Here is an 8,113-nt window from a genome sequence, read left to right on the forward strand (position 1 = left end):
GTGGAATGACATTCTTAATATTTTATGTTGATGACATACTACTCATTGGGATTGATGTAGGGATATTGCAATCAACTAAAGTATGCTTAGCTGGTAAGTTCTCCATGAAGGATATGGGTGCATCATCATATGTATTAGGAATACAGATCTATAGGGATAGATCAAAGAGGATGCTAGGGCTCACCCAATCCACATATATCGATACCATACTGAGGAGATTCTCTATGGAGGAGTCCAAGAGAGGATATCTCCCAATGTTTCATGGTGTGAATCTATCCAAGTCTATGTGCCCTAAGACTGATGAAAAGATAGAAAACATAAGCCGCATTCCATATGCGTCTGCCATAAGTAGTATTATGTATGGTATGATATCTACTCGACCTGATGTGGCATATGCATTGAGTGTTGCCAGCCGATATCAGTCAAATCCCAGTCCACTGCATCGAAAAGCAGTGAAGGACATTCTTAAGTATTTGAGAAGAACTAAGAATTTTTCTTGACATACGGGAGCGGAGAACTAAAATTGGAAAGTTACACTGATTTTAGCTTTCAATCGGATGTGGATGATTCAAAATCAACCTCTAAATTTGTATTCAAGCTCAATGGTGGTGTTGTCTCTTGGAAGAGTTCCAAGCAAGACACCACAACGGATTCAACCACTGAGGCCGAATACATAGCTGCATTGACTATAGCAAAGGAGGGTATTTGGATAAGGAATTTTGTCCAAGAGTTGGGTTTCATTCCTCAAACAGTTGATCCAGTCTCGGTCTACTGTGACAACATCGGTGCCGTTGCGGAAGCGAAGGAACCGAGGTCATATCAGCGATCCAAACATATACTGAGGAAGTTCCACATAATCCGGGAGATTGTGGGAAAAAGAGACATATCGATAGAGAGAGTCTGCTCCGCAGATAACGTTGTTGATCCACTGGTGAAGCCCCTGCCATGACCATTGTTTGAGAAGCATCGTGAAGCAATGACTCTAAGATCTATGAGTAGTTGGCTATATGGCAAATAGGATATTGTAAGAGTAGGTGCCCAGTAAGCCAACTTGTGGCTAGGGCCTTTATTGATTCTAATGTAAAACAATCTTTATTTTAATAATATTTTACGATTTTATTCGATTATAGCATTATAATTTATCTGTATATCAATGCAAACTGCATAGATAAAGTCTTTGAATATACAATAGGTACCATGAAGATTGTGTCGCAACGTAATATCGTGAAACGCTTTAGGAAGTGTACCGTATATTCTAAACAGGTCCCTAGTCGAATCAACTACCTAAAACAAGGATAAAGGTCGCTCGAACTTGAGACTAGCATCTGTGGTGTAAATACCATGTTTCATTGGAAAGGGCATGTAGATGTACATTCACACAGATGGGTGATCATGTGATGATGCACTTAACAACCCTCCCTTTGACAGTCCAAGTGGTTCTCACTTATCGGGTGTAATAGCCCACAGTTATGGTTGCACACTATTAGTCCCTTGCCCCGGGACAATGTAGGGGCTATATGTACTAGCATGCACTTTGATCCGTTTACTTACTCCATTGAGGGTCATTAGGTGGCGAGGTTGGGTGTAGTTTCTAAATATGAAGGAGAAAATGCATTGTATTTGGAGATTCACCATTTGCCTATGGGTGAAGATATCTTATGTGATCTGATGAGTTAATAGTGCAAGAAATGTTCTTTAGGGAAAGGAGTTTTCCTAGTTGCACATACCATGACACTGTTAGTGCTCAAAGATAAATCGCATCGTTATCGAATTCATATGAAACTCTCGATATACCATTGATTGCAGATTCGATCGAGATATATGTGTTGAAGGGACCATACTGTACGATAATCATTACTAAACGTTCTTGCAGGCACTATCAGTGATATCTAGGGGATCATGGGACCATGCTACTAGAAGCTCTTACCATGATCCGATGGGTCCAATCAGAAATGAGTTCTGACATTCTTGATCAAGGTGTTGATGAAAAGAATGGGGCTAACTAGGGTAAGCCTGAATAAGAATAAATTTTATTTTGAATTACATGGAGATTTGAACCCACGGCTAGCTGTATCCCTGAACTATTGAGGGTCATACAAGTATCAGGTTCTCTGTTCCCGTTGATATAGTCAAATTTCGATGTGTTGGAATTTGGCGACTATAGTTTGATGGAAATCAAACAAGAAGCTTATAAAAAGAGTTTATGAGCTGATTTCATAGGATGAAAGAAATGGAAGATATCATTATTTCTAAATAAGGAAGGATAGTGGAACTGCCTATTTTGTGAAGGAGTTCACTAAAACTGGCAGCTGCCAAATATGGTAAGTGAAAATTTTGATCTTCGAAATTTTCAATATTCATTATTTGGAAAAAATTTGTATCCTTGATACATCTGCTCTCTTGGATCGTCGATCGAGGTTGTAATGAGTTCGGAATCATTTTTTTAGTGAATTTAGAATTTACTAATTAAATGAATGTGCTAATAGTGGTTACTACTAACATGCAAAAATTCCCATAAATATTCTAGAAGAGTCTAGAATTAAATTAACCAAAAAGTTAGTTTATAAATTAAATAATGTTTATTTAATATGATATACATATACATGTATATATTTTATATGGTGATATAAAATATATGTATATGATATTATTATATAATATATTATTAAAGGTTAATAAATACATTATATATTAATTATGTGAGAGTTTAAATATAATAAAATTTTTAGAGTCCTTGTGGAAGATGGACTCCTAATTAGATTAAAAGTCTCATTCTATAGATACACCATTAGAGCTCATTAATTGGTGATGAAAATTTTGCACACAAATCAAAAGGAAATTCTCTCCAATTCTCAAGTGAAGTCACGGCCACTTCATTAATTTGGGGAAGAAATTTTGGCCAAGAAGCAAATTGGATTTGGTTAATTAATGATTAAGAATCAATAAGCAAAAAAATTTATAAAAACCTTCCCACTTTGGAAGAAAAACTCTCGGCCGTCTTGACTTGGCGAAGAAATATTTTCAGCCTTCTTTATTCTTCCACCGTCGCACCGCCGTCGTTGTACCATCTCCGGATTTTGGAAATTCAGAGACTACAGTCTCAACGCATAAATCGTTTGGATTTTGTCGTGCAAACCAAACGAGGAAAACAGTCTCTGATCATGGATCTAATTAGGCGTTCAAAGGAGAAGAGCCGTTCGTAGATATGTACAAGAAGGGATAAGAAACGCAAAGGTAAAATTCTAAAACACCCTATGAATGGTTTTAAACATACGACGCCCAAGAACAAAAATTTTTAAACTTGCGCTGCGTCTTGAGTGTGAGAAAACGATGTCCCAACACCCACTAAACCCAAAAATAAAGAGTTATTACCTTGGAACTTAGGAAAATAAGGTAGGAGGGACAAGAAATCTACTAGGACCCTTGAACTTTAAGTGGAAGATGAAGGAGAGAAAACCTTGCCGAAGAAGAAGCTTGAACAGATATGTGAGAAGGAAGAAGGATAAGAAATGAGTAGAAGCCTCTAGACAATATAATATAGGCCCTTCCATAGCCCAAAATCGCATTTCAAAATAGCACTTTTGCCCCGCCTAGCGCCGCAACGCCTCCTCCTTGGAGCAGCGGCGCCCTAGCCACGGTAGGTGCAGCGTCGCGGCGCTGCCTGGCAGCGCTTGGGCTACGGCATTGGCAGCGCCACGGAGCTGCATGGCGCTGCCTCCTACAGCTCATGCAAACCGCTGGCGCTGCAGCGCCATTCCTTCGACGCTGTGGTGCTGCTCCTGTACCGCACCAACAACACAACCCCATCTAGGATACACTAAAACCATGAACTTCTTTTTCCAATTCCATTCAATACCAATGTAACAAACCATCCAAATACATGATCAAATCATCTGTATAAACCATCACAACATGAACTCATCCCCCTCCATAAACCGTCACCAACTATGAAACATAACACCAAAACAATAATCATACTTTTACCATTCCAATTAACTTCACAACAAGCAATAACCAATCATATCAACTCAACCATCAATGTAATCAATCATAATCCCACCATTATACCTTCACAACCATAACAACTCCTTAAAAAAAACAATACAACTAACAACACCAAAATAAATATGAATATACAATAACCATATATCAAAAACAACAAGACAAATAATAAAATAATTGAAAATAGAAGATTACAAAGTTGGGATATTACATGTTGGGCCATTAGATGGTCAACATAATTTATGAAATTTAAATCGGCCAAAATATTTTGGTGACAAATGTCTTTTTGAGCCCTTCAGTTTAAATCTACAAAATTTGAATATTTTTTCTCATAAAATAAATAATTGAAGTTGGACTTTAATTATTTATAGTAAATAGTGATTGACAAGAAATTCGGTTAAAAATAAATTAATTAGAAAGTAGACAAATGAGTTTGTTTACTTTGTTGATTTAATTTATAATTGTGGCGGTTTGTGATTGGACCAAGATATATAATATTGGATCAATTGATTATTGTGATAATTAATTGATGGTGTATGATATGTGATATTATGCATGAAGGATGATCAAAAGCCTAAGCCCAATTTGCTAGGTGCATGCTGGGATATTTTGTGTTGAAATTGTAATAATTATCAATTTATAAGTAAACTTGGTTTATGGCCCGTTCCCACAACATGAGATGTATCCCTATTTTCCATGGATATTTATTTGTAAATATTAGTTTAGTAGATGATCAAGATTGGAAGATGGTGGGCCTTTATAATTATGAAGATCAAATACATGTAAATATTGGAGGCTTATGTAATTGTGCATTTGCATCCCATGCATTCCCTAGGATTGGACATAGGCCCGTGTTTGGTTCACACATGCTATTAGTTATTGGGGCGATTGATCATCCTTTTTTAGTTTACTGTTTAAAATATATACATGATATATTATAAATAATGAGTATATGCGTTGTTATTATTATAATAACAAAGTTGCATGAATCCGGAAAACATACGATCAAACATGGCGAGCTTTTAAATAAAATTAATGATGAGACCTTTCAAAATTAAAAAACCCTCATTTGGAATAAGATTCAAAATTAATATCAAGTACGAGAAGGGGAATTATAAATGTGTTTATAATTTCCATGTTTTCCATCGACAATGGGTGCATGATGAACGCTACCCGTGATCGGGACTCGTCTCATATTATTGGGGAGCCCTTGACACCGGAAAGCTGTGACATTTATTGACATGGTGATGTGAACTATGTTGAACTCCCATGATTTAGGCTCATATTAATAAGGGAACTCATGGCGACCGTCCATTAAGGTTCAACATCGATGTGTAAAGCTTGACACGTAAAGATAAAGGACGTCATATTATTGGGTCCTAATCAAACGTGAGACAAAAGTTTACGAAAAGGGTTTCTTGGAGATGCAATTGGAAACTAACTTTTAACAATTATGATTGGGTGATAGTATTCGGGATCATAATTTGCTAATTGGACTTTACGTACCTACTGAGGAAATGAGTTTCCTGTTTTCACTAGAGGGTAGTGAAAAATGTCAAAACAGTGGGAGTAAAAATCTATGAAGTAAAAGCCCATACTTTAAATCTTACTAAATATTTTAAAATAGTCAATAACATTTATTTGTTTTAATTTTCAGTACAAATTTGACAATATCTTCGATTCGCAATCTGTTTTCTACAATACTCAATAAACACATATTAACCGGACCTAATTACCTCAATTGTCTAAGAAACCTGAAAATCGTCTTAAATTCGGAAAGGTAGCATATACACTTACTGAGTCGCCCCTTGTTGAGGCTCCGACTAGCTGCACTCCCGAGGAATTGTGGACTTACAAGGATTGGTGGGACCATGACTTGAAAGCCAAGTGTTATATGCAGGCTTCTATGAACGATGAGCTGCAAAGGTGTTTTGAGGATGCAAAGAGTGCTGCTGACATTCATTTGCATTTGAAGGAGCACTTTGGTAAGCAAACACGACCTCTTAGGCATGCTACCTTCAAGGAACTAATCACTTTACGCATGCGAGATGGGGCATCGGTCCATGAGCATGGCCTAAAGATGATTGGGCTTGTGGATAAGCTCGATGACATGGATCTTACGTTGCCATCGGAGTTGACAACGGACGTGTTGCTTTTGTCACTGCCTAGCTCATTCGATCTTTTTGTGGTGAATTTCAACATGAACAAGATAGAGCCTACCCTTGAGGAGTTGGTGAACTTGCTTGTAACGTTTGAGTCCACCATCAAGAAAGAAAAGCCGGTTCTTTATGTTGGTTCTTCATCTGGTACGAAGACTGGTCTACATTGGAAGGGAAAGAAGCGTTATTTCCAACGTCCCAAGAAGAATTTGCCCTTGAAGAGGCAAGCTCTAAATCCCGATGTGGCAGCCATAATAGTTAAGGCTGACAAGACTGTTAATGTATGTCATCACTGCAAGAAGCCTGGACATTGGAGGCGTAACTGCAGAGAATATCTTTCCCATAAAGGTTATGGAAATGGTATGTTCTACATTGAAGTAAGCATTTCAATTAACTCTACTTCTTGGGTATTAAATACCGGCTGTGGCTCACATCTCTGTAATGATTTACAGGTGATGGGAAGAAATAAGAGACTTAGGAAATGTGAGACCTTCTTGAAGATAGGCAATGGAGCAAGAGTTGCTGCCAAAGCCGTAGGAGATGTTCAATTATCGTTGAACAATGATTTTAAGTTGATTTTGAGAGATGTTTTGTTTATACCTGAGTTGGTGAAAAATATTGTTTCCATTTCCATGCTTGATAAAGATGGATATTCTTGTTTATTTATCAAAGGTGTTTGTAACATTTACAAGAATGAATGTTTGATTGGTACTGCAGAACTTGAAAACGATCAATACAACTTAAAATTGAAAAATATTTCACTAAACAATGTCCAAGCAATAACAACAACAAACAAGCGAAACAAGCTAGTGGGAGTGGGCATGCTTGATATGTCTGATATTAATTCTCTCACGACTTGTGAATCTTGTCTAAAAGGAATTATGACCAAAATTCCCTTTAAATTCCACGTGAAGCGAGCCAAAGGGTTATTGGATTGATCCATACCAATGTGTGCGATCCACATAGAATCACCACTAAGCATGGACATGCCTATTTCATCACCTTTATTGATGATTTTTCAAGGTATGGGTATGTGTATTTGATGAAATACAATTATGAAGCTTTTGAATGGTTCAAAGAATTCAGAAATGAAGTAGAGAAACAGTTGGGACGAAGCATCAAATCACTTCGATCGGATCGAGGTGGTGAGTACTTGAGTGCCGAGTTCTAAGAGTATCTTAAGGAGAATGAGATTCTCTCGTAGTGGACTATGCCTGCTACACTGTAGTTAAATGGTGTTTCAGTGCGTCGTAACCGGACTTTGATTGACATGGTTCGGTCTATGATGGGGTTCACGGAGTTTCCGCCATCTTTTTGGGGATATGCGCTTGAGACAGCGGCACTGTTGTTGAACAATGTCCATTCAAAAGCAGTTGATAAGACACCATATGAGATATTGATGGTTAAGCCTCTCAAATATTCTTATCTTAGATTATGGGGATGCCCAGCTTATGTAAAGCAGGTAGTGGGAGATAAATTGGATAGTCGATCCATTTTATGTTACTTTGAGGGATATCCTAGGAATTCAGTTGGATTTTATTTCTATCAACCCCAAGAAACAAATGTGTTTGTTTCTAGGAATGCAACCTTTTTGGAAAAGAAATTTCTATCGGATAGAAAAGGAGAGATGATAGAACTCGAATAGGTTCGAGAGACACCCACGATTGTTGAACCCACACCCGAAGAGCCAAGAGAGGAGATACAAGCTCCTAGAAGATCCGAGAGAGTCTCGAGACCACCTATGAGGTATGGTCTGCTTATTGAAGAGGGCCATGATGAGCTTAACCATGGATGTGATCCAATGACCTTCAAAGAAGCGTTATCTGATGTCGATTCATCCAAGTGGCTTGAAGAAATGTAATCTGAGATGAATTCCATGCATTCGAACTAAGTGTAGAATCTTGTGGATCCACTTAATGGAACTGTTCCCACAGGGTGTAAATGGATTTACA

The sequence above is a fragment of the Primulina huaijiensis genome, chromosome 4, assembly GCF_012295235.1.
Source record: "Primulina huaijiensis isolate GDHJ02 chromosome 4, ASM1229523v2, whole genome shotgun sequence".
NCBI lineage: Eukaryota > Viridiplantae > Streptophyta > Magnoliopsida > Lamiales > Gesneriaceae > Primulina > Primulina huaijiensis.